Here is a 27,014-nt window from a genome sequence, read left to right as displayed (position 1 = left end):
TACTTCTAATTCCATTAGCTCTCTTTAGAGAGCCAATGCAAACACAATTACGGACAGCTCCTTATGAAGGCATAAACGCTCCTTAGTCTGGCTGAAACTCAAGGTGGTATCTCCAGTGCCCTCTCCTTTAAAAATGAGGGTTTTTTCCCTTCTGTCAAGTGGTTTATAAATGCAGTGGCTCAGCAAGGGAAGTTAATTTTTTAAAAGTGTATATTTAATTTGTTTAATGCTATGTAAATTCCATAAACCAGCTCATTTAGTACAGGGAAGATATATTTAAAGTCCACAAGTAAAGGGTGGATGCTATTGTGTCAGACTAGTTAAAAAGGAAGATGGTTGAAAGACTAGTGTTTCAATTCAATTATATGTTTTTTGTATATGGAAACGTTCTCATAGTAAAACGTTCAAACATTACAGTTCTCCTTGACCACTTTTCCTACTCCCCTCCTCAGAGGTAACCAGTGTTTTCACTCTGTCATATATCTTTCCAGACCTCTTTTCTATGCATTTATATTTACTTACAGAAGTTATCCTTAAAATTGCATATAGTATTATAATTTGCATTATACATCTTTCTGCTGTTAACAGAATATACCCTTTTTTAATTGAAATATATTTGACATATAACATCGTGTAAATTTAAGGTGTACATGTTAATTTGATACATTTATATATATTGTAATATCATTGCCACTTTAATGATAATTAGCACCTGTAGTGCATGACATAATTATCATTTCTTTTATAGTGGTTGGAATAGTTAAGTTCTAGTCTCCTAGTAAATTTGATGATCAGAACAACACATATTGAAGATCATTACACATAGGCACATTTATACTTGTCTCATTCTATTCATTGCTGCATAGTATTCTGAATTATAATTACACCATAGTTTTAGTCTTTCCCCTGTGGTTGGTCATGTAGGTTGTTGCCAATGTTTTGGTTTATGGCTTTGTTTTTTGGGTATCACAGACTATGGTGCAGTTCTTGTATTTGTCTTCCTGTGCACAGGTGTGAGTGTTTCTCCAGGATAGAATACTGAGAAGTAAAATATTTGAGGCATAGAGTATGTGGCATTTAAAATTTTAATTTTAAAATTGCCTTCTAAAAGGGCTGTACTAATGTACCTTCCCAGCAGCAGTATATGAGAGTTTCAACATACTTTTTATATGGCATTTCTTTTCTGTGTTTTTAAACAGCCTTTAATGGTTAGCTTTTGTATACACTTTTATCTGTGTTCTGGGGCTACACTTAGTACTCATATGTATTTGATAAGCTTTTAATTTGAAGTGATGGTAAATATTAAAGCACTTTTATCCCACTGAAGCAGTAAAAGTACACCGAGAAATTGTCACGCTAACTCTCTTTTAGTGAAGTATGTATGTATGAAAAGCATGATTAAGGTGCTGTCTGTTGATTGCTGTGTTTTTTAAAAATTATTATTTATTTATTAAAAAATTTTTTTGGCTTTGTCGGGTCTTAGTTGTGGCACACGGGCTTCTCTCTAGTTGTGGCATGTGGGTTTCTCTCTAGCTGTGGCATGTGAGTTTGCTTTAACTGTGGCACACGGGCTCCAGAGCGCGTGGGCTCTGTAGTTTGTGGCACGCAGGCTCTCTAGTTGAGGCGTGTGAGCTCAGTAGTTGAGGCGTGCAGGCTTAGTTGCCCCACGGCATGTGGGGTCTTAGTTCTCTGACCAGGGATCGAACCTGCATCCCCTGCATTGTAAGGCAGGTTCTTTACCACTGGACCACCAGGGAAGTCCCTATTAACTGCTATGTTTAATTGGCATTGTGAGTTGCCTACCAAGCATCCATCCACGCTATAGTTTTATTAGCAGAACCTCTTATTTTTTTCTTCAGAAAGTGACCCCATTTCAGGAGTAAATCATTGAAATACCATTTTCCTTGCCACTTGAGTTGAGGTATAAACATATATTGTAGTTCTGGCCCACGAGATATGGCAAGACACCTGCTGAAGGAATTCTGGGAAGAATTTCTTCTTATTTGGCGTGTATATTTCTCATTGTGACACCTACAGCAGTTGTCTCCGTCTTTTTTTTGTTTGTTTTGTTTTTTTGGTGGTACGCAGCCCTCTCACTGTTGTGGCCTCTCCCGTTGCAGAGCACAGGCTCCAGACGCGCAGGCTCAGTGGCCATGGCTCACGGGCCCAGCTGCTCCGCGGCATGTGGGATCTTCCCAGACTGGGGCATGAACCCGTGTCCCCTGCATCGGCAGGCGGACTCTCAATCACTGTGCCACCAGGGAAGCCCTGTCTCCATCTTTTGATAAGAACAACATGTTAAGGGAAGGTGGAAAGAAATTGGGTCCTTGGTCTGCCAGATCAGCTAGGATTGCTCTCAGCTGCAAGTAACAAATTTAAATGAAGTGGCTTAAATAGGGATTTATATTTCTCATTTTTCTTGGCTTAGCTTCCCAGTGATGTTATCCCCACTCAGGTTTATCTACTTTCCATATGCTGACTTTTCCCCTTTATGCTTGTTACTTCCTGGCTTCTCAACTCTAGGGGGAAGGAACTCCCATTTAGCAGAGAGCAGACACCTCTCAGCAGACTGGCTCTTTCACCTCATGCCCAGCACGGGGGCACATGGCTGTCTTCACCCCCAAAGCTAACCAGAGTCGGATATTAGGCATGGGGGAAACAATTTTCATGATTTATCTCCTAATGCAATCTTTGCAGCCGTATAACAGATCTTTTTCTTGAGACATTTTGGGTTGTTTTTTTTTTTTTCTTCCGCCACTTTTAGCCAAAACATTTCTAACACATTCAAATAAGCAGATGAGAATATCATGCCAAGAATCACTGTGCTTCCTTAAAGGCATGAATCTGGTCATGTGTTCCTTTGGCAGATATGTGTTATTTGTGCCTTTCTAGCATACATTCCCTACGTTTTCTGTAAATAACATCTTTATTTTCTTTTGGGAGACCTCCTACCCCATTCTTGGTTTTTGTGACTTTGGGGGCAGCTGAGTTAAGTGTGGGCACTCGCCCCCAGCTTGGAAAGAGTTATCATCTTGGGCTCCCTGAGCCAGTGATAATCAGCCATGGGTCTTAGGCTGGGGCCATCAAGAGACAGGATGGAATGAACTCAGAAGAAAGTTGAGCTGAGAGGAGAGTTTTGTGATCACGTCTTTTGAACTATCTGTCCCTGGACGTGTCACTTTTTGCTGATGTCTTTTAAGTTGTGTTTCTAGTATTTGCTACTGAATGTCTAGCCAATGTAGCCTCCAGACCTAACTTGTCTTTCTTCTCAAGTCTTAGTTGGCTCAAAAATTTGTTTGGGGCCCTTTGGGAGGAGACGTTGGGAGAGGCCTGTCGGGGCAAACAGCCAGCCCCTCTCTTGTTGAAGCAGGTGGGGGTCATAAGGGGAAGAAAGCTGAGAGTGTCCTGCTGAATCCTCAGGTCAGATATAAGGGAGAAGTGCATGACGCCCAGGACCTACAATGCACCCTGTACCTGAGCGCCTCTCTCCCTTCAGTGGACGTTCCTGGGGGGCGTTGCAGTGGTGAGATAGCAGTAATGGTCGTCATCATTCCAGTGATAGCTGTAGAGCGTTGCTGGGGGCCACAGGCTGTGCTCAGCACTTTGCATTCATTATCTCATTTAATCCTCATAACTACATCTGAGGTAGATGATGTCGATATCACCACTGTATAGAGGAAACCCAAGTTAAAAAACTTGGTCAAGGTCACGCTCAGCAGCAGTAGTGGGACTTGAGCCCAGGCAGTCTGATTCTTGGATTGCGTGTCCCCCTCAGTGATGTGTTTCCAGCTTGCTTGAGCAGCCTCTACTGTGTCCTGCCTTTTTCCTGGCTGATGTTCTGCCACAGTTTGGTCCCCCGCTCTTTCTCCCTTCATTCAGTGCAGCATTTCTATTAGCTTTCGCCTGTGAAATTCTGCCCCCTTTGAGGCCTCTGGAAAATCCACTGTTCTTGGTCACTTTATTTGAAAGTAACATTTCCTGGGAACTCTCCAGCATGTATTGTCTGTATCAACAATTCTTCGTCTTTTAGGGACTGTGCACTCTTTGGATAAGCTTTATTCTCCCTAGAGAAAATGGCATATATGCATGTCAGTTTGCATACAGTTTCATGGGCTCATGAGTATCCTGAAAACCACTGTGTCTCTTTACATGCCCAGCATCTTCCAGTCTCTAACAGAGTAGATGCGTAATACAGTGGGTATGAGCGAAATGTTCCTCTCATGTAAATATCTTGCCTGCCTTTAAGGTTTTTTCCTAATCCCCCAGAAGGAAGGGATAGTCTCAATCTTACACTGAATTTATTTGTATATTATGATGTAACTAGCACAGTTATTTGTCTAATAAATTGTAGAGCTTTGTTCATGGTGGCAGTTGAAGGAGACCCCTCTGCTTTATTTTTTTTGCCAAATCATCCTTGTTCCAAGTAGTTACTTCAGTTTCTCGTCCTTAGTAATGGATCAGGAATTTTCTTTATGGCACGTTAACTGAAATAATATGGAAAGTTAGTAGATACAAAAGTTCCAGTGCAGGAAACAAGTCTTACCAAACCTAATAGGCTCAAGAAATGAGTTTGGGCTACAGACCTATCACGTTGTAACACGCCTGTTTTATAGAGAAAGCGGGAATTCTTGGATACGTACTGCACTGAAACGTGTATAAAATTTTCAACTCTCTTCTTAACAGTTTAGTTGACTCATGCATGTGGAGCCTGAAAATGAGCTAATTTTTTTTTTTTTAAAGACCAACTGTTAAAATTCTGTTGCATGTGTGCATTATAGTTTTTGTGTTTGGATTATTGGTGCTCAGATTGAAAAATCTTGAGACCCTTTTGTTGTTGAAAACTGACCTCCTTTATTTCAGAAATTACTCGGTATGAAAAACATGTCATTCAGAGTCGTTTTCATGATTTTCTGACAGACAGACATGTTAGTGCCTTTCAAACAAACTAAAGCCTTCCTCTAATACGATTTCTGCTCCTGTGAACTAAACTATGTGCTCGGACAAAGCAGTGTCTTGGTCTAGAATTCTTTTGTTGGGGCTCACTCTTGTAGAACAGATTTCCCTGCTTCGCCCTGTGGCTGGACAGTGAGTGAGGCTGGCAGGGTCGAAGGTCAGCATGGGGGTGGGGAACTGGGGAGGCAACAGCTCCGCTCTTAGGATGCTCGGGAAGCACCACTGCGACTCCCGAGAGGACCTCAAAGGCAGCCGTGCCGCTGAGGTCCCGGAGAGGCATCCGGCCTCCTCTCACAGTCACCGACCACTGGAGCCTAGATCGTGGGACTTTTTAATTTGATTTCCTAGTAGGTATGAGTTTAAAGACATTACAGAGCATCCATTTGGTCTCCTGACTGTGTTCCCTCTGAGTAGTTGTCCTTTTGAAACAGACCTCAGCATTTAACTTTAAAGCCCGAGAGGACGGAGGGAGGCAGACAAGGAACTCCACTCTGTGGTTCCCGTTATGACCACTGACGGTCCTCACATTTATGAGGCATTCGTCACCGCTTTTATTCTATGCAAAGCAACTTGCTTTTCTTGAGTTCCCCCAAGCTTTCGTACACTGAAGCAAGAATCAGAGCATCAAAATTGTAAATCTGATTACATTCCACCTCTCTTCCAACTCAACTTCAAAGAAATTTGCACAATTTTAAGGTGTCCTGTGTAAATTGAAACTCGTATTGCTACAAGAGCTTTTTTGCTTATGGGCCAGATGAAGGTTTTTTGTCTTCTCATCTGTTTCAGGGCTCATCTCTGTGACCACATTCTTTTTCTTTTGGTTGGTTTATCAGATGATGGTGTATTTAGAAGTGATGTGCACTGCAGTGATGTCAGAAATGTGTAAGCGGGAGACCATGGCTGACTCATCTCTCTGTTTAGTGTTAGTACTGTGACTTGCATTCAGTGAATGGATGAATTTATTGCCTGAATACTGACTGAGAGGCATGGTGCTAGTTTGTGGAGATACAAAGTTTAATAAGGTACTGTTCTTCTTAATGAGATGGAAGAGAGAGATAAAGAAAAGGAAATAATTACTAAACAGGATGGAGCATTCAGGCTGGTGCACAGGGAATACGGTAGCACTGGAGAGATTTTTATCCAACTCTGGGGCGTCTCCTCTTTGAGAAGGTCCTATCTTAGTTAATAGGTGAGCAGGGGCATCGTGAGTCACAGAACACAGCATGGTGTGTGCTAGGGAATATAGGCATTGGGGACACGATGCTAGGCGGCTGGTGGCAAGAGGCCTATGATGGGTGGGGGTCCTTTTATCGTGGAGGACCTTGTGTGGCTGGGATACAAAGGAGATTTGGTCCTAGCCTGGAGAAGTGACCTGGAGTGATACAGGCAATATGCCGAATCAGTAGATGACGCTGTAGGCTTGTTAAACAAATGGACATCTAAAACATCCATCGTGAGGGACACTGTGGGACTTTGTGTCATTTTGTTGTTTTGAAATTTTGTGATGATGATTGATAATTAATTACAGTCTGTAGTAGATGGGAACGAGACAGTGGTAATAGTGCCTTCTTTGTGGAGAATGAAGTATTTTGGTTGCAAGAGGGGAAGGGGGGAAGGGAAGGAAGAGGAGGAAGAGGAAGGAGGTGCAGACGGTGTACTCTCCAGGCTGGATGGAGGGAGTGGAGCCGCCTGCGTAGGCTGTGATTCGTGGGAAGGGGGCTGGCACAGCAGAGGGCTTTGAGAACGCAATGAAGACTTGCATTCATAAAGCTCTTTCCTGCGTGTGAAGTCCCTTCACCTGTATTATTAATTTTGAGCTCACAAAATCCTTATTTAAGAAGCCGAAAAACAGCAAGAAAAAAGAAGCAGAACAGTAATTCCTGCTGACTTACAACTGAAGTTCAGAGAGATTGCGATGTTCAAGAATATGCAATTAGGAATTGAAAGATGTGGTGTAAAACCTCTCAAATTTCTGACTCCAGAACTCATGTCCATACCGTATTACTGCACTTTTGCCCTGCTTGCTGGCAGTTCAAGGGTCCTGGACCTTTTCCTCCCAGCTTTGCAAGCAGCTTCCTTCAGCAGAGAGGCCTCTGTGCGGACAGACCCTTAACAGTACAGAAACTTACCTCAGTCAGATGAAGATGGTGATGGGCCTACTCTCTGGAAGCAAAGTCATTTTGGTTGTATGATGCCTCACTTTGATGACAATTTTGCTTTTATGACTGTGCCTAAAGTGTTAAAATACCCTTCAAGTTAAATAATAAAGTCATGGTGGGGAGACAGGGTGGGTGGAGCTGGTACAGCACTGAGAGAATTAACACCTTTGTCTTTTTTTCTGCTCAGTAGTTCCTTATCACATACTTCCAGCTGAAAGAAATCTGTTCTGTTTTTGACTGCTGCAGTATTTTAATTCTGGCAAACTCTTTTGAGGAGAGAACGTGAGCATTTATATTTTTATTTGTTTACATAAAAAGGTAAACGTGGTGAAATCCAAGTTAGGTCTGCTGTCTGTTTAACAGCGCTGTGCCAATCAGTTTCTGCTTCTGGTAATGGAGGGATTTTTTTTAATGCCTTTGTGCCAGGCGTTATCCTAGGTGTAGAATAATGGAGATATGGCCTTCTGCAAGGGGTTAGCCGGAAAGGTCTCACCTTCTGTGTTTCTGTGCCGTAGAGCTGGGATTCTTAACCCGAGGTCCATGGATTTCAGGGGTAACATTTGTGTGTCTATGTGCTTTCTGCAGAAAATATCCTTAGTGTTCATCAGATTTTCAAAGGTTAAGGACCGCTGTTTAGGATGATCACTTCTCTTGCATGGATTTCAAAAAGAAACTTCAATATATAGGAAAATCCTGAACGCAGTCAACTCCTGCTCAGTCACCTTTGGAAAACGTCTGCCCATCATTCCAGGTGGCCAACTTGCCCACACGTCTCTGCTATTCAGAATCTGTGTGGTCTTCTAAATGAATTCCAGGTAAGCTTAAAATTCACAGTGTATTTTACAAGTTCTCTCATCTATATGTGGTTGCTACCGGTGTGTGATTTTTCTCTCAAAACAAAAATTAAAATCGATTTGGAATTCGTAGTGAACCACATTGCCCTGCAACTATAGCTATGCCTCTTGGTAGCATTTAGTGTGTATGACGTGTTTACGTTTGAAAGGGGAGAGATGTTCTTAGAATGAGAGATTGAAAACGAGAGAAGGGAATTTGGAACTCAAATAGGTCTGGGTTATACCTGTAAGAATTTATAATGGTAACTTTTTTTTTTTTTGCGATATGTGGGCTTCTCACTGCTGTGGCCTCTCCCGTTGCGGAGCACAGGCTCCGGATAGGCAGGCTCAGCAGCCATGGCTCACGGACCCAGCCGCTCCGCAGCATGTGGGATCTTCCCAGACCGGGGCATGAACCCGTGTCCCCTGCATTGGCAGGCGGACTCTCAACCACTGCGCCACCAGGGAAGCCCTATAATGGTAACTTTTAAGTCAGCCTCCTGTCTTTAGATTGTGGGCTGCTTCAGGACAAGGGCTGAGGCCATTCTCATTTGTTCCTTAGCACCTAGTGTGGGGTCTGCACACAGTCCAGTAATTTTTTGGTGGAAGATCTTCTCACATGAGCACTAGTTCTACTGTGCAGGTCCCACCAAACTTCATAGGGCTTATCCAGGAATGCATGGGAAATCTTTACACTGATCTCAGAATCCTGAGGGCTAGAGCAGTGGTCCCTAACCTTTTCGGCACCAGGGATAGGTTTCGTGGAAGACAGTTTTTCCACGGATGGGGTGGTGGTGGGGGCGATGGTTCAGGTGGTAATGCGAGCGATGGGGAGCAACAGATGAAGCGTCACTTGCTCGCCCGCTGCTCACCTCCTGCTGTGTGGCCCGCTTCCTAACAGGCCGGGGACCCATAGTGGTCCACAGCCCGGGGCTGGGGACCCCTGGGCTAGAGCACTGAGTGGTGTTTTGTTTTTAAAATGCTCAAAATCCTCAAAGGGGTTTCTCCTAGAAGTGGATAAAATGTTATTCTTCTCTCAGCAAACTATTTCATTTTAAAAGCTTAAAACAAATAGTTACATTTTGGCCAGTTGTTTAAGTAGCTAATTTGGGGAATGGAAGGCCTCTTTCTTCTTCCCATAAAAGGAAACTGAGGCCAGCAAATACCATTGTGAGCTGAATTACTTTTTGTTCATGTTGGCAATTTCTCTGTTTGTTTGGAGAGCTTTCTGTGTGGGTTCCTCACATGCTTAACCATGATGGTGTCCATTGTCAATTTATGAACTGCCTAGGAAGGAGTTCTGCTTTAGTTTGTAACAGCACAACAGTGTCTTGAATACACGGATTCTTAGTGATGAGGATATAATTCTATTATGCATACTGATGATGAAAAGAACAAAAAGCATGCCTCATTCAGTTCCAGGTGGATTCTCTTTGCTGCGTTACCCATGGAAAATGATAAATGCCTCCACTTGTTGGACACGATCCAAAATTAGATCGAATAGAGATTTAAAAATAATTCTATTAACATGCAAAAATCATTTGCATTTCTATGGAAATGGACATTTAAAATGTAATATCCTTATTTGCTCTGAAGAAAATGAAATAAGAAACATGTACAGGATCTGTATGCTGAAAATTATAAAATGCTATTGAAAGAAATCAAAGAAAACCTAAATACTTAGAGAGACATACCATGTTCATGGATTGGAGGATTCACCATATTAAAGATGGCAGTTCTCCTCCAAATTGATCTTAGATTTAATGTAATTCTTATTAAAGTCTCAGTAATTTTTTTTTTGGTAGAAATAGACAGACTTATTCTAAAATTCATATGGGGGCTTCCCTAGTGGTGCAGTGGTTAAGAATCCACCTGCCAATGCAGGGGACATGGGTTTGAGCCCTGGTCCGGGAAGATCCCACACGCTGTGGAGCAACTGAGGCCATGCACCACAACTACTGAGCCTGTGCTCTAGAGCCCGCGAGCCACAACTACTGAGCCTGTGTGCTACAACTACTGAAGCCGCTGTGCCTAGAGCCCATGCTCCGCAACAAGAGAAGCCACTGCAATGAGAAGCCCGCGCACCGCAAGGAAGAGTAACCCCCCCCTCACCGCCACTGGAGAAAGCCCGTGCACAGCAATGAAGACCCAACACAGCCAAAAATAAATAAATAAATAAAATAAATTTTAAAAAATAAAATTCATATGGAAAGGGAAAGGCCATAGAATAGCCAAAACAACTTTGGAAAAGAAAAAATAAAATGTGACCAATCACTCTTCCTAATGTTAAGGTCTACTGTATAGCTATAGAATCAGGACATTGTGGTACCTGGGGTTGGGTAGACAATAGATCAGTAGAGCAGAATAGAGAATTCAGAAATAGGTCCACACAAACATGCTTAATAAATGATGCTGCTGGAGCAACTGAACATCTATAGGCAAAAAATGAACCTTGACCTAAGCTTACACCTCATACAAAAATTAACTTAAAATGGATCATGGATTTAACTGTAAAACATAAAACTACAGAACATCTAGGGAAAAAACAGGAGAAAATCTTCAGGACTAGGACTAGGCAAATATACACATAGACATTTCACTGAGAAAGGAGATACAGATGGCAAATAGGCATATGAAAAGATATCCAAAATCATTAGTCACCATTAGAGAAATGCAAGTTAAAACTATAATGAGATGTCACTACATACCATTCAGAATGGCTAAAATGAAAAAATAATGCCAAGTGCTAGTGAAGATATGTAGAAACTGGATCATTCTTACATTGCTGGTACAGAAACTCTGTAAAATAATTTGGCACTTCTATTTAAAATTTAAAATAGACTTGCCATATGATCTAACAGTTGGACTCTTAGGCATATATCCCAGAAAGATGAAAACGTATACGTGAATGTTAATAGCAGCCTTATTTGTAATAGCCCCAAGCTAGAAAATACTCAGATGTCCTTCAGTGGATGAACAAACTGTGATACATCTATACCATGGTGTAATACTCAGTAATAAAAAGGAATGAACCTCAAGGAAATTATGCTGAGTGAAGAAAAAAAAAGGCAATCTCAAAAGGAAACATGCTGCATGATTCCATTTGTATAGCATTCATGAAATATCATAATTATAGAGATAGATAATAGATTAGTGGTTGTCAGGGGTTAGGGATGGGGTGGGTGTGGCTATAAAGGTGTAGTCACTGTGGTGTTGTAATATTGACTGAGGTGATGGTTCTTCAAAGTGACATGTGGGACCCATATATATGCTGTCTACAAGAGACCCACTTCAGAATTAGGGACACACTCAGACTGAAAGTGAGGGGATGGAAAAACATATTCCATGCAAATGGAAATCAAAAGAAAGCTGGAGTAGCAATACTCATATCAGATAAAATAGACTTTAAAATAAAGAATGTTACAAGAGACAAGGAAAGACACTATATAATGATCAAGGGATCAATCCAAGAAGAAGATATAACAATTATAAATACATATGCACCCAACATAGGAGCACCTCAATACATAAGGCAACTGCTAACAGCTATAAAAGAGGAAATCGACAGTAACACAATAATAGTGGGGACTTTAACACCTCACTTACACCAATGAACAGATCATCCAAAATGAAAATAAATAAGAAAACAGAAGCTTTAAATGACACAACAGACCAGATAGATTTAATTGATATTTATAGGACATTCCATCCAAAAACAGCAGATTACACTTTCTTCTCAAGTGTGCACAGAACATCCTCCAGGATAGATCACATCTTGTGTCACAAATCAAGCCTCAGTAAATTTAAGAAAATTGAAATCATATCAAGCATCTCTTCTGACCACAACGCTATGAGATTAGAAATGAATTACAGGGAAAAAAACGTAAAAATCACAAACACATGGAGGCTAAACAATACGTTACTAAATAACCAAGAGATCATTGAAGAAATCAAAGAGGAATCAAAAAATACCTAGAGACAAATGAGAATGAAAACATGACGATCCAAAACCTATGGGATGCAGCAAAAGCAATTCTAAGAGGGAAGTTTATAGCTATACAAGCCTACCTCAAGAAACAAGAAAAATCTCAAATAAACAATCTAACCTTACACCTAAAGGAACTAGAGAAAGAAGGACAAATAAAACCCAAAGTTAGCAGAAGGAAAGAAATCATAAAGATCAGAGCAGAAATAAATGAAATAGAAACAAAGAAAACAATAGCAAGGATCAATAAAACTAAAAGCTGGTTCTTTGAGAAGATAAACAAAATTGATAAACCATTAGTCAGACTCATCAAGAAAAAGAGGGAGAGGACTCAAATCAATAAAATGAGAAACGAAAAGGAAAAGTTACAACAGACACCACAGAAATACAGAGCATCCTAAGAGACTACTACAAGCAACTCTATGCCAATAAAATGGACAACCTGGAAGAAATGGACAGATTCTTAGAAAGGTATAACCTTCCAAGACTGAACCACGAAGAAATAGAAAATATGAACAGACCAATCACAAGTAATGAAATTGAAACTGTGCTTAAAAATCTTCCGACAAACAAAAGTCCAGGACCAGAGGGCTTCACAGGTGAATTCTATCAAACATTTAGAGAAGAGCTAACACCCATCCTTCTCAAACTCTTCCAAAAAATTGCGGAGGAAGGAACACTCCCAAACTCATTCTATGAGGCCACCATCACCCTGATTCCAAAACCAGACAAAGATACTACAAAAAAAGAAAATTACAGACCAATATCACTGATGAATGTAGATGCAAAAATCCTCAACAAAATACTAGCAAACAGAATCCAACAACACATTAAAAGGATCATACACCATGATCAAGTGGGATTTATCCCAGGGATGCAAGGATTCTTCAATATATTCAAATCAATCAATGTGATACACCATATTAACAAATTGAAGAAGAAAAACCATATGATCATCTCAATAGATGCAGAAAAAGCTTTTGACAGAATTCGACACCCATTTATGATAAAAACTCTCCAGAAAGTGGGCACAGAGGGGGAATCTACCTCAACATAATAAAGGCCATATACGACAAACCCACAGCAAACATCATTCTCAATGGTGAAAAACTGAAAGCGTTTCCTCTAAGATCAGGAACAAGACAAGGATGTCCACTTCCACCACTAGTATTCAACATAGTTTTGGAAGTCCTAGCCCTGGCAATCAGAGAAGAAAAAGAAATAAAAGGAATACAGATTGGAAAAGAAGAAGAAAAACTGTCACTGTTTGCAGATGACATGATACTATACATAGAGAATCCTAAAGATGCCACCAGGAAACTACTAGAGCTAATCAATGAATTTGGTAAAGTTGCAGGATACAAAATTAATGTACAGAAATCTCTTGCATTCCTATACACTAATGATGAAAAATCAGAAAGAGAAATTAAGGAAACACTCCCATTTACCATTGCAACAAAAAGAATAAAATACCTAGGAATAAACCTACCTAGGGAGGCAAAAGACCTGTATGCAGAAAACTATAAGACAGTGATGAAAGAAATTAAAGATGATACCAACAGATGGAGAGATATACCATGTTCTTGGATTGGAAGAATCAATATCGTGAAAATGACTATACTACCCAAAGCAATCTACAGATTCAGTGCAATCCTATCAAATTACCAATGACATTTTTTACGGAACTAGAACAAAAAATCTTAAAATCTGTATGGAGACACAAAACACCCCGAATAGCCAAAGCAGTCTTGAGGGAAGAAAACGGTGCTGGAGGAATCAGACTCCCTGACTTCAGACTATACTATAAAGCTGTAGTAATCAAGGCAATATGGTACTGGCACAAAAACAGAAGCATAGATCAATGGAACAAGATAGAAAGCCCAGAGATAAACCCACGCACCTATGGTCAACTAATCTATGACAAAGGAGGCAAGGATATACAATGGAGAAAAGACAGTCTCTTTAATAAGTGGTGCTGGGCTTCCCTGGTGGCGCAGTGGTTGAGAGTCCGCCTGCCGATGCAGGGGACACGGGTTCGTGCCCCGGTCCGGGAAGATCCCACATGCCGCGGAGCAGCTGGGCCCGTGAGCCATGACCGCTGGGCCTGCGCGTCCGGAGCCTGTGCTCCACAACGGGAGAGGCCACAACAGTGAGAGGCCCGCGTACCACACACACAAAAAAAAAAACAAAACAAAACAAAAATAAGTGGTGCTGGGAAAACTGGACAGCTACATGTAAAAGAATGAAATTAGAACACTCTCTAACACCATACACAAAAAATAAACTCCAAATGGATTAGAGACCTAAATGGAAGACCGGACACTATAAAACTCTTAGAGGAAAACATAGGAAGAACACTCTTCGACATAAATCACAGCAAGATCTTTTTTGATCCACCTCCTAGAGTAATAGAAATAAAAACAAAAATTAAAAAATGGGACCTAATGAAACTTAAAACCTTTTGCACAGCAAAGGAAACCATAAACAAGACGAAAAGACAACCCTCAGAATGGGAGAAAATATTTACAAATGAATCAATGGACAAAGGATTCATCTCCAAAATATATAAACAGCTCATGCAGCTCAATATTAAAAAAACAAACAACCCAGTCCAAAAATGGGCAGAAGACCTAAATAGACATTTCTCCAAAGAAGACATACAGATGGCCAAGAAGCACATGAAAAGCTGCCCTACATCACTAATGATTAGAGAAATGCAAATCAAAACTACAATGAGGTATCATCTCACACCAGTTAGAATGGGCATCATCAGAAAATCTACAAACGACAAATACTGGAGAGGGTGTGGAGAAAAGAGAACCCTCTTGCACTGTTGATGGGAATGTAAATTGATACAGCCACTGTGGAGAACAGTATGGAGGTTCCTTAAAAAACTAAAAATAGAATTACCATATGATCCAGCAATCCCACTACTGGGCATATACCCAGAGAAAACCGTAAATCAGAAAGACACATGCACCCCAATGTTCATTGCAGCACTCTTTACAATAGCCAGGTCATGGAAGCAACCTAAATGCCCACTGACAGACGAATGGATAAGGAAGATGTGGTACATATATACAAGGGAATATTACTCAGCCATAAAAGGAACGAAATTGGGTCATTTGTTGAGACGTGGATGGATCTAGAGACTGTCCTACAGAGTGAAGTAAGTCAGAAAGAGAAAAACAAATATCGTATATTAACGCATATATGTGGAACCTAGAAAAATGGTACAGGTGAACCGGTTTGCAGGGCAGAAATTGAGACACAGATTTAGAGAACAAACGTATGGGCACCAAGGGGGGAAAGTGGCAGGCGGGGGGTGGGAATGGTGATGTGATGAATTGGGCGATTGGGATTGACGTGTACACTGATGTGTATAAAATTGATGACTAATAAGAACCTGCTGTGTAAAAAAAAATAAAATAAAATTCAAAAATTGATAAAAAACATAGTAACATGTGGTACAATTTCATAGAACTACACACATACAAACAATGAGTCCATATATAACAGGTGAAATATAAGATGTATGGATTGTACCATTGTCAATTTCCTGGTTTTGATATTGTACTGTAGTTATGTAAGATACTAATTTTGGGAGAGGGCTGCATGGGACTTCCCTGTACATTTCTTTGTACCTTCGTGTAAATTGAAAATGATTTCAAAATCACAAGTTTTTAAAAATAAACCTGTCTCACCTTCGCATCTTACTTCCAACTGAATTCTGTCGTTTTTCAGTATCTACATGGTGCAGTCTCATTGTAGTCTGAAGGAGTAATGATACACTTATTGTGCTGTTGGGGCTTTTAATCTGATAGGTCACCTTAGGAGGAAGGTAAAGCATATACAATTCCTTCCTCTTTAATCTTAGCTTTGGCTTTTGTCATTAAAATAAATGAATCCCTGAGTTTTTGTAGTGCTATTGCCTGATTTAAGAAAAACTCCTATGGTCAGTATTAGTCATTATTTGAGCTTTACCAAAGAGGACTTTAAGAAAAAAACAGTATTCCTCTGACACGCATTTTCTGCGTGACAGGTGCACTTAGGCAATAGCAGCACATGTCCAAGGATGAAAGTGAATGCATAACAAAAGGTTAAAGGGTTTTCCAATAGATTACCGAGAATGTTTGACATTTCCTTAATGACGTAGGTGTTGGTTTAGCTTGAGTTTGGGTATACAGAAAACTGGAAAATATAACTTAGAAGACTTTTAAGGCAACAGTGGATGTGGTTGCTATGTTGGAATGAAAGAGTTAAAATCAGGCCAAGGAGTGTAATCAAAAATATCCAACAATCCTGGTGAGGTTTACTTGAGATCAAAGTTCCAGGACAAGTGATTTAGATTTATAGTGGAACCAGATTTTATAGTCATTCCTTCCCAGTTAATCCAAATTCTATCCTGTACATTTAATCTCTCAAAAGGTAAATGAAGGCACATAATATTGGAATAGGATCCTTTGTCTTCTGTTGAATTCAGTGCTTTCATAATCATCATGAAAAAATGCTCTCAGATGGGGAACAAATGATTTCAAAGTGGAGGCAGCTCTTTCCAAGTAGATAGTATATTCTGACACATGACGATACATGCAGACATATCATGTTACAGAATGAAGTGGCCATTTTTGTGGGATGAATTTTTCTAAAGAACATTTTGAAATATTGGAGGTTTGGATTATTGTAAAACAAATTTTCCCCCTCACAGATTAAAGCCTTTGATCCCTCTAATTGCCAAACATATAAATTATAATGAGGATATTAATATCTATGTGTCTGAATTTTCTGTTTACTAAAAAAAAAACTTTAAGAAAATCTCAAGTAAAATTCTGGATTGTTAAAAAGTGCCAAAAATTATTTTTCCATTTAAACTTACTGTAATATAATGAGACAAATGGTCTGAACCCAAGGAAGCATGGATTGCACTTGATTTTGCTTAGCAATGTTCTCTTTTGATTAAAAAAATGAAAGTTAAAGTTTAAAAACATTTGGAAAGAAAGTTCTTAGGTTTTTGTCACTCAGCAACCTAGAGTTTAATGACCGTTTATAGTGCTAATAAACACTTAATTTTTGCAGTAGGCAATGTTAAATCAAGTTGAAAGAAGGCAGTGAGAGAACATCAGAACACCTCTGTATTGCTTCATTTTAAATTTGCTACATTCTTCATCTGTGTATCCAGAGCATTATATTCTGAATTCTTTCAACACCAATAAACAGGAAAGACATGTAGGTGACATTGGAAAGTTACTTTCTAGCCCTTCTGTAGGTACTAACCTAAGCCAACCTGAGACCTTGCCTTGAGATCAGATTGGACCAAACTGCACATCTGTCATTTGATAAGCTCAGGGTATCTCGAGCACTCAAGGAGAAACTGGAGGTTTTGAGGGTATCTGGGTTACACACTTGGTTAGATAAGCCAATTCTAATTTCATTAGCACCATTATTTCTGTGTATATTTACAAGGGGGGAAAGAGGAAGACTTCTTATAAGGAATTCCGAATCTCTCTCATATAGTACAGGTTACCATAAAACTATTCATGTTGTATAGAATTTGTTTTGAAAAACTATATACCAGAATTCAAAACAATTAGGTGGCTCAGAATGTTTTCTGTGCTGGAAGGTAACAAACAAAGCTGCTCCTAATTTTACAGCTGGATAAACTTGAACACATAGAGAGTAGGTGATTTGCTGATGATCAAACAAGGGGATCTGACGGAAAGCATGGCTCTGAGCTCTGAACTTTGACTCCTGTACTTTTGTAATCTAATGATTGAAAACACGAGAGTGACCTGAATTAAAAAGAAATGTGCAGAAGGTCATTTGCTGGAATCTCATCTTCATTATAGAGCTTAAGGTGTGAGGATGCTGCCATCCTAGAAGGAACAGAGGCAGGATTCAGCACTGGGTAGAAACATATAGTTTCTACCACCCCACTGCAAGGAAATGTTGCCCTCATTTTTGTCTGTTTGGACAAATCTGAATCTGTGAGTACTGTGGAGAAAGGGTCCATGCTCAGGTATTGTTTAAATGATCTCACTAATCTAACAAATACTTCGTGGTATCCTTTCCTATATTAAAATAAGAGTTTCTTAGGCAGTGTAATGCATTTATACACTTTTTTTTTTTTCCCTTGGTGTTGCTCTGCACAGCATGTGCGTTCTTAGTTCCCTGACCAGGGATTGAACCTGCGCCCCCTGCAGTGGAAGCACAGGGTCTTAACCACTGGACCACCAGGGAAGTCCCTATACACAGCATTTTTTAAAAGTCAATATAACGCCCTAACTGTAATGTAAGGAGAAATAACAGGAAAGTCATTTGTAGCTTTTCATAGTCATTGCTCAGGCAAAACTATACTAGAAGATGTAATGACACAATTAGATGCTTCCATGTATGTGGAATGACCATGATGAGAAGGCTGGTGTTTCAAACACTGTGAGCGGGGGTGTTGTCAGTGACGCAATTTTCAGAAATGATGAATAATTCTCGATAAAATTCCAAAGTAAGCAAACTGAAATGATCTTTCAATTTTAACAATATCTGTATTTCTGGAAGATTTGGCATACAGTAAAGTCAAGCACAAATATTGCATTTTTATGTAAAATAGAATTGAGTTTCTAAGCTCAGATGATATGAAAAAGACTTTTTTTACTAAACTAAGTCTAGAACTTCTGAAATCTGTGAAGGAGGAGGTAGGACCATATACTGTCCCACACATTGTAAGATGTCCAGTATTCCCTGCTGCCTACCCACAAAATGCCAGTGATGTGACCCAGTCAATGTGGCAACCTGAAATGTCCCACACAGTTCAAGATGCCTGCTAGGGAGAGGTACTACTCCCCTTGAGAACTTCCAGGGTTCATTTCCTGCTTCTTTTGATGATTTGCCTGCTTTTCAAAAGAAGGCACTCTGTTATACCATCTCCTAACTTCTCTTCATTGGGTACAGTCGTGGGTGGGAGGTGGGAAAAGATTGTAGTTTGTAGTAGTGGAGAGTAGTGATTTTACTTCATGAGGGATGATGGGTCTCTACCCTTAATAGTGCTGTTTACCCCAGAAAAAATCATTTCCCTGACCTCATCTTCTCCACAGTTATGCTGGAGAGTATGTTAAAAACTATTGTGAAACAGGATTGTTAATTAGAATTTTTCTTCAGAAGACTGAACTATTCAATATTATTAATGGTAAAATTTCAAAGCTTCAGACCACCTAGTTTTGGTCATCATAGCAGAACCAGTCACTGATAGCTGAGTGTGACTCTGTAACCTATCAAGTGTTGCCGTATTTGACTAGTGTGTACCAGCAGTCACCTGACAGAGTAGACACAGTATGTGCTGTAACATAATAACAGTGATTTGTTATAATACTGTCCCCAAATAATGTTAATTGTGTTGCATTTCAGATGCTACCTCATGAAGATGTGCTTCTCTGATGCCCCATCCCCACCCTGGTCCTCAGAGCCATGTTTGTTCAGGGAGCCTCACCCAGTGCACTGGACTAGGTTGACCACCAATCCCAAGCTGGTCAATCAGGGTGTCCTCTTGGGTATTGTGACAGGGAGAATGAAAGAGGAGAGCAGAGAGAAAGAGAGACAGAGAGAGAATTACTCTGTGTAGTAATTTTGGGTTTGGGTGCTAGAGCTGAAATCAAGGTGTTGGCAGGTTTGGTGCTTTCTGAGGGCTGAGGAAGGATTGGTACAAGGCCTCTCTCCTTGGCTTGTAGTTGGCCATCTTCTCCTGGTGTCTCTTCACATTGTCTCCCTTCTATTTGTGTCTGTCTCTGTGTCCAAATTTCCCCTTTCTATAAGGGCACCAATCATATCGCATTAGGGCCTGCCCTAATGATCTCATTTTAATTTGATTACCTGTTTAAAGACCATATCCTCAAATAAGGTCACGTTCTGAGATACTGGGGGTTAGTATACTAACATACCTTTTTCGCGGGGGGAACCCAATTCAACCCATAAGAGGCCCTGTAAGCCATTGTCTTACTGTGTGGACTGGGGAGCACAGGAATTTGATTTGCAGAGATAAAGAAGAAGGCACAAACAAGACATGGAGAGAAATAACTTCATGGATTCTTGACATGTCATTTCCAGTTTTCCCTGGAGACCAGTTGTATTCTTAATGTTGGTTTCTATGAGTTACCATTTTGGCCTTCTAATACATTCCCCTTGCTTAAGTTTGTTTAAGCTGGTTGCTGTTAGTTTTAGCCAAGGGATGCTAACTATTAAAGAACCAAATTGAGACAGGCATGCCACCCTAAGGAACTGGTTATGACTTTCTAGATTTTGTGAAGCTGTTGCTGGTTAGATGAACTAGAAAAAGGAAGCAGGAAGAACCATTTGAAGCCCACTGTCATAGAATCATGAGATAATGGAGGGAAAAGTAGAAAGGAGCAAATAGATATTGGTCCTTTTCAGAGTGTCTGTTATTATATGTTATGGATTGAATGTGCACCCCCCCTGCCCAATTTATATGTTGAAACCCCAGTGTGATGGTTTTAGGAGGTGAGGCCTTCGGGGGTGGTTAGGTCATGAGGGTGGAGCCCTCATGAAGGGAATTAGTGCCCTTTTAAGAAGAGACATGAGAGCTTGCTTACTCTGAGTTCTCTGCCATGTGAGGATTCATCAAGAAGACCACCATCTGCACACCAGGAAGCAGGTTCTCAATAGACACCAGGTCTGCCTGTTTCAGCCACCCAATCTATGATATTTTTGTTATAGCAGCCTAAACTGACTAAGACACTGTGTAAACCCTTTCATTTAATTAGGGTCTGAATTAAGGACGTGGATTAAAGAGATTCAAAGAAAGAGGGAAAGTGAGAAATCCACGTTGACTTTGAATTTTCTGTTTTAGGTGGTGGGGCTAATGGGTTTGGTATTAACCAGTTAGATGGTACTAACTTTTTGTTTGAGGAAGGACCTTAAGTTCTGATTTGGAAGTACTGAGGTTGAGGGACCTTAGGTCAGTCAGATGAGGATTGCCAGGAAAACAGTTGGCCATGGTAACGGGAATGCGAGTGCTGGAAACATGGTTGTAGAGTTCTTGTAATATGTTATGTTGTTTGAAGGCATGTTGACTGGAAGCTATCACCAAGAGAGAATCCCAGAAAGGGCCATGAATGAACATCACCATTTGAGGGGCAGAGGAGGAGGAGGGTCAGCAAAGAAGACTACGACAGAGAAGTGGCCACCTGATATAGCAATTGGCTTTAAACAGACTCAATATACATTTATCAGACATTTATCAGCATAGCAGGTACAAAAGTTTTGAAGTTGTGTTGCTGTGCACTGAGGCAAGAACCGTGCATTGAAAAAACTGAGGCAACAACATAGATTGTTCCTTCAGGACTGCAAGAAGGGAAGAAAATGACTGCTCAGGAGGAAGGTAGGATAGAAGGAATATTCCCCACATGAAGAGGGGAATCCATATTCCTCCAGAGATGTGCTACTTAAAATAACCATTGTTCACTGAGGCGTGCAGAGTGTCTGGCTGAACGCTCGGTATACATTACCTAATTTACCCCCCTTCTACAAACCTGTTTGACTTTAGAGAGAGAAGTTAGGCTAAATCTTTCTGCGTACCTCAGATTCATACAACTTATACGTCATTGAGCCAGTAAAGGAGCCCAGGTCTGTCTGAATCCACAGCCATGCCATCCCTCATGTCTACCCTCCTCAAAAATGCATTCAAAGTGTCAGTTAAATACAAGAAAATACAGAAAAGCAATTCAGGCCATCTCCTGGAGTTTTTGAGGTGGGATTTGGCAGGCATACTACATTACTGAATTAAATGAACGATAATAGGTTAAAAAAATAAAATTGTAAATGGCAGTAAGAGGCATAGAGGTCCTGTTTGGCTTGGAAAGAAATTGGTCCAGGGTTAATTGTGTAAGTGAAATAATAGGAGTAGAAATTACAGATTCATTTGGGTGGCAATTAGGAAAAAAAAATCAGTTAATAGAAAGCTAGATGAGCAATTTCAATAAAGATCAGTAATATAATAAAGGTCACTTCTAAGAAAACAGTTAACCAACCTAGGTATGAGTGTCAGAAAGCCAGAAAGGCATGAGTTTGAAACTAGACTAGTAGATGAGAAAGTCAAGGATTAATGCAGAAAAATTAAACAGAAAGGTAGAGTGAAAGAAACCCCCACTGGAAAAAAAAAAAGAAGAATATCAAGAGATGAAAGGGATGAAATTAATAAACTAAAGTTGTTCTCCACTGGATAAGTAAAAATTTAAGTTTAACATTAATACATGACATATCTTTTCTTGCATATATAAAAGGGTATGTGTAAAATAGAACCATGCAGTTCACAAATTGAAAAGTAATGTATCGCTTATTGTAGTAATGTCTACTAACTCACATGCCCCTGCCTTTCTTACCATGCACCCACTGGAGCACCCAACCACATCTTACTCATCCTGTGTCCTTAGTAGTTCCCAGCCTACCTGGTACACAGTGGTCCTAATAAATACCTGTTAATTCTATGTGTTCTTTCATTTCCATTTGATGCAGGAAACCTAAGAGGTGAGGGTCTAGGGTTTTAGGTACTCGAGTAACAATTCACTAGCTCAAAAAAATAAACACTATTTTGTTTCTATATCTGGAGTTGGAAAACTAAGAAATAGGGACTCTTAAGATGATGTAATTAAGTTACATTAGATTTTTCACATTATTGGAAATGATGTCTATTATCACTTGGTTTCTGATTACAAATCTGTATTTCTCTTCATTATCCGATTTTTAACCCAAGATGACCTGTTGGAAAACCTAATAGGTACCTTCCTATTTAAGTGTTTTGTCAAACTGATGCAAGGCTCTATGTTACACAAGAGAACAGCGTTATATTTTGTTGATTTTTTTGAACTTTTAATTGAAAATAACATTCATACAAGGAAGTGTATATGCTTAACTGCTTTTTTTAAGACACCAATTGTACTTGAACATTTGTTGCATTTTAAAAAATAATTAATTAATTTATTTTTGGCTGTGTTGGGTCTTCGTTTCTGTGTGAGGGCTTTCTCTAGTTGCAGTGAGCGGGGGCCACTCTTCATCGCGGTGCATGGGCCTCTCACTATCGCGGCCTCTCTTGTTGGGGAGCACAGGCTCCAGACGCGCAGGCCCAGTAGTTGTGGCTTATGGGCCTAGTTGCTCCGCGGCATGTGGGATCTTCCCAGACCAGGGCTCGAAACCGTGTCCCCTGCATTGGCAGGCAGATTCTCAACCACTGTGCCACCAGGGAAGCCCGCTTAACTGCTTTTTAACTTGCACATGTCTTCCGCTTATTGAACAGTTTCATGGAGAGTTGGTCAGTCCTTCTTCTTGTACTTTAATAGATCATAATGTTCATTTCTGGGTCCTCCTAATGTGCAGCTGCTAAAGGAAGCAAGAGGGCAATGCTAATATTAAAATATCATGAAGAAAGAATGTCATTTACATAGGACCTGCTGGGAGTACGGCATATTAGGTTTTTGTGTTTACTCAGTGTTTGGAGGTCTTAACTTTTTGATTGCAAGGTAGGACTCCTATGCACTTAAATTTTCCTTGAGAGATTTTTTTTGGTTGAGCTTAACTCTTGCAAGGCAGGAATAATTTGCTGCTGCAGCTGCCTCTAGAAACTATTTTAAAGGGTTATCTCAGAGACGCTTTGAGAGTCTGTCCGTAGACGCCCATCTCCCCACTGCCACCTCTGTTGAATCTAGGTGAGAAATGGATGTGAACTTAATAATGTACACAACCTCATCAACCCTTTGGAGATGCTCTGCTAAATTAATTGCGGCAGACTCCTCAGGGTGTCCTTTTGTGGTACTGCTGATTCTTTTAAGAACCTTGGCTGTTTTGCCAAAGGTATCACGTCTTTATAATCTTAAACATATTAATGAATGAAACACTTGCTTTGAGGTATGTCATCGATAGTTTAGCGATCCACTTAGCCATCAAAATCCTACTTTGGGGCTTCCCTGGTGGCACAGTGGTTGAGAGTCCGCCTGCCGATGCAGGGGACGCAGGTTCGTGCCCCGGTCCGGGAAGATCCCACATGCCGCGGCGCGGCTGGGCCCGTGAGCCATGGCCGCTGAGCCTGTGCGTCCGGAGCCTGTGCTCCACAACGGGAGAGGCCACAACAGTGAGAGGCCCGCGTACCGAAAAAAAAAAAATCCTACTTTGACTTGTCCACATAACCCTTTTAGCCTATTTTTAGATTTATTAAGTGCTTTTCATGTAGTTGATGAAAAAGCTTTCATTTAAGAAATTGTTTCCACATGACCCTGGGGCCTCCCATTGTAGCTTAACAGTAGTTGAGATGTTGCATTGTTTGTTGGAAACTGCGAAGTAGAGTCAGTCCTGGCATATGGGGACCCTAGCCTTAGAGCTGGGAGGGCCTCGGGGTGGTAATTTAATCTCTTCATTTTACAGTCACGATGTCCAGAGAATTTCGGCAACTTATCCAGGCTGACTCCACTGGTCAGACAATGCAGATTCTGACTCCTAGGCCCTGTTCTTTTGCCTACGTCAGACTGACACTTGAATACCTGAAGACGTTGAGATCTTTGCCAAAGAAGTGCCTTTGAAGTTGCTTTGTGTGAGAGATGCAAAGGAAGAGGAACTTTTGTCCTGAATGTGTTTGGTTTAAGTTTTCAAACAGAAGTTTATGGCCTTTTTTTTCTCCTTGGGCTTGGGAAGGAAGGCAGTGTTAAAGGAGAGAGAGACCCAGAAATGCCACCATGGTATCGTAAATGAGGAGAAAGGTGGGCCATATTGGAGCTACCTTTGTCATTTATACAAATCCTGCAGCAGGTGCATATACAATAGATGGTGTGGCAGCAGGAGCCTTGGCAGCCTCTAGACCCCTCACCTTCTCTTATCCATCATCTGCATCAGGACTCGTGGCTTTGCTTCCTAACCATTTCTCAACTCTGTCTTTATGCTGGCCTATTTTTTTTTTTTTTTTTTGCGGTACGCGGGCCTCTCACTGTTGTGGCCTCTCCCACTGTGGAGCACAGGCTCCGGACGCGCAGGCCCAGCAGCCATGGCTCACGGGCCCAGCCGCTCCACGGCACGCGGGATCCTCCCGGACCGGGGCACGAACCCGCGTCCCCTGCATTGGCAGGCGGACTCCCAACCACTGTGCCACCAGGGAAGCCCTATGCTGGCCTATTTTTACCCATTCCCTGTCCGTAGATATCTTTTCTGCTGATTAAAGAAATTCAGAAAGGAAAGAGAGAGAGAGATTCTTTTTATATTCTATTCCAGGGTCCCCTATTGCATATATTAAAGTTGGTTCTTTTATATATATATATATATATATAAAAATTTTAAATTTTAACTCACTCCCATTTTGTCATGTTTGTTCCCTTTTCCGACATACTCTGCTTAGAGACTATACATATAAGAAAGGCTAAGTAAATATAATGTAGGAAGAAAGCTGGTTTTCGTAAGTCGCTTTCTATCTCATGTAGGTGACTGAGCTCCTTAGGAAGATCCCCCTGGAGGCCCGTACCCCATGCTGTGTAGCATACAGTAGTCTTGGCTTTAGTATAGTGAACACTTCTGGTTTTCTTTTCTCAGGTGACCTCCAAAGGTTCAAGACATGTAATGAAATGAGTGCCAAATTAGGGTCATGTGCAGGGTGGGCTGTGGGCGGGGGCGGGGGGGTACTTAGCTCACGGGAACCAGCAGACCCCCAGCCGCAGCCCTCTGCGCCTGAACGGGCTTTGGGGAGCGTGCTTTGTTCCAAGTACCTAGTCCTCTCAAAGGAATACATTTTTGTTTCTTTGTGAAAATGGCCCAGAAATGAAAAAAAGCCACCTGTGATTTGTCAGTAAACTTGGGGATTTATTAAAATCTTGCTATGCAGCCCTTCCTTATTAATGTCAATGGGCTCAATTCATGGTCCACGCATGGTTAATGATTTGTCTATTGACTTTGTCTTCCTAGGAAGCAGAACAGTGGTTTTCAGCTCTGGCTGCTGCTTCTTGGGAATCAAGTTGGATTCTGTAGATTTGGCATTGTGCCCACACATCTGTAGAGTTGAAAGCTCCCTTGGTGATTCTGATGTACAGCTATGGTTAAAACCCATTGAACTAGACTAGAGCATGAACTTCAAAGAGTTCAGGGGAAGTACACAACTACTCCAAGTCATTCCACAGGAACAGGTAAGGAGGCTGTTTTTGCTGAGAGCCAGGGAGTGATTTCAGAAGCCCAGAGGAACTGGCAATCCTGGTGGCCGTGAGAAATTAAGCTCTTAGGGATTTAGCTCTGTTGAGGCTCCTCCCCCAATCCCCATTTGATTTAATAGACTCTCACCTTATCCTGAAATAGTTGTGAATGGGAATGTAACTCTTCTCTGCTGCTAAAGCACAAGTATATATACTCCAATAAAGATGTTAAAAACAAACAAACAAAAGGACAAAAAAAATAAATAAAATACCCTTAAAAAAAAAAAGTCCTTTCTCCGCTCTCCGTTGCCTGGAAGCGAGGAACCAGGGTAGTGTGCTTCTCATATTTTATTCCCAACACTCCTGCCTCCCTCCAGATAATAGATGTGATCAAATAAACTGAAATCCCCTCTCACCCCATCCTTGGAAATTTCCAGCATTCATTAGCATATCAAAGGCTGGGAAAGTCCTGTGGTTAACACGATAACAAAAAAAAATCTCTTTAAAACTTTGTTTCAGTTAAACAAACTTATTTGCATAGGAAGAGACTTTTTGCTCCTATTATACCTACAACTAAGTATTTTTTCCTTAACAGCAGTTTGGGAAAGACTGGCCAAGTCACTTTCTGATTCAGTGATTTTCTGAGCGTTAATTTCTGACAGCTGAAGCTCTTTTTAAAATCCCCTTTGAAGTTGGACTGAATTAACAAATGGAAGGCTTGGCAAAGCAGTTTACTAATTCATAACTATATCCCTCTGCTTTCTTTGTGTTGCTAAGTACTATAATCTTTGACCTGAAAGGAAGAATACTGCTAACAAGTAAATATTTAAAAGGCCCATGAAGTATAATGTGTATAATGTGCGAGTTTGTGCCTGGGGAGCCTGTCTGCTGGCTGAAAGCAATGACTCACTTTTTCATCTCCTAA

The 27,014-nt window shown here is 40.7% G+C and overlaps 1 protein-coding gene across 2 annotated transcripts in view; it reads left to right on the top strand.

The window, feature by feature from the left end:
• The window catches only part of NHSL1 (NHS like 1), a 242,009-nt gene that overhangs the window by 68,808 nt on the left and 146,187 nt on the right, over positions 1–27,014 (top strand). The window lies entirely within an intron of this gene.

This window comes from Mesoplodon bidens, assembly GCF_964165515.1.
Source record: "Mesoplodon bidens genome assembly, chromosome: 12".
Taxonomy (NCBI): domain Eukaryota; kingdom Metazoa; phylum Chordata; class Mammalia; order Artiodactyla; family Ziphiidae; genus Mesoplodon; species Mesoplodon bidens.
The sequence above is the reverse complement of the archived record's forward strand: the minus strand, read 5'-3'. Positions and strand labels throughout refer to the sequence as shown.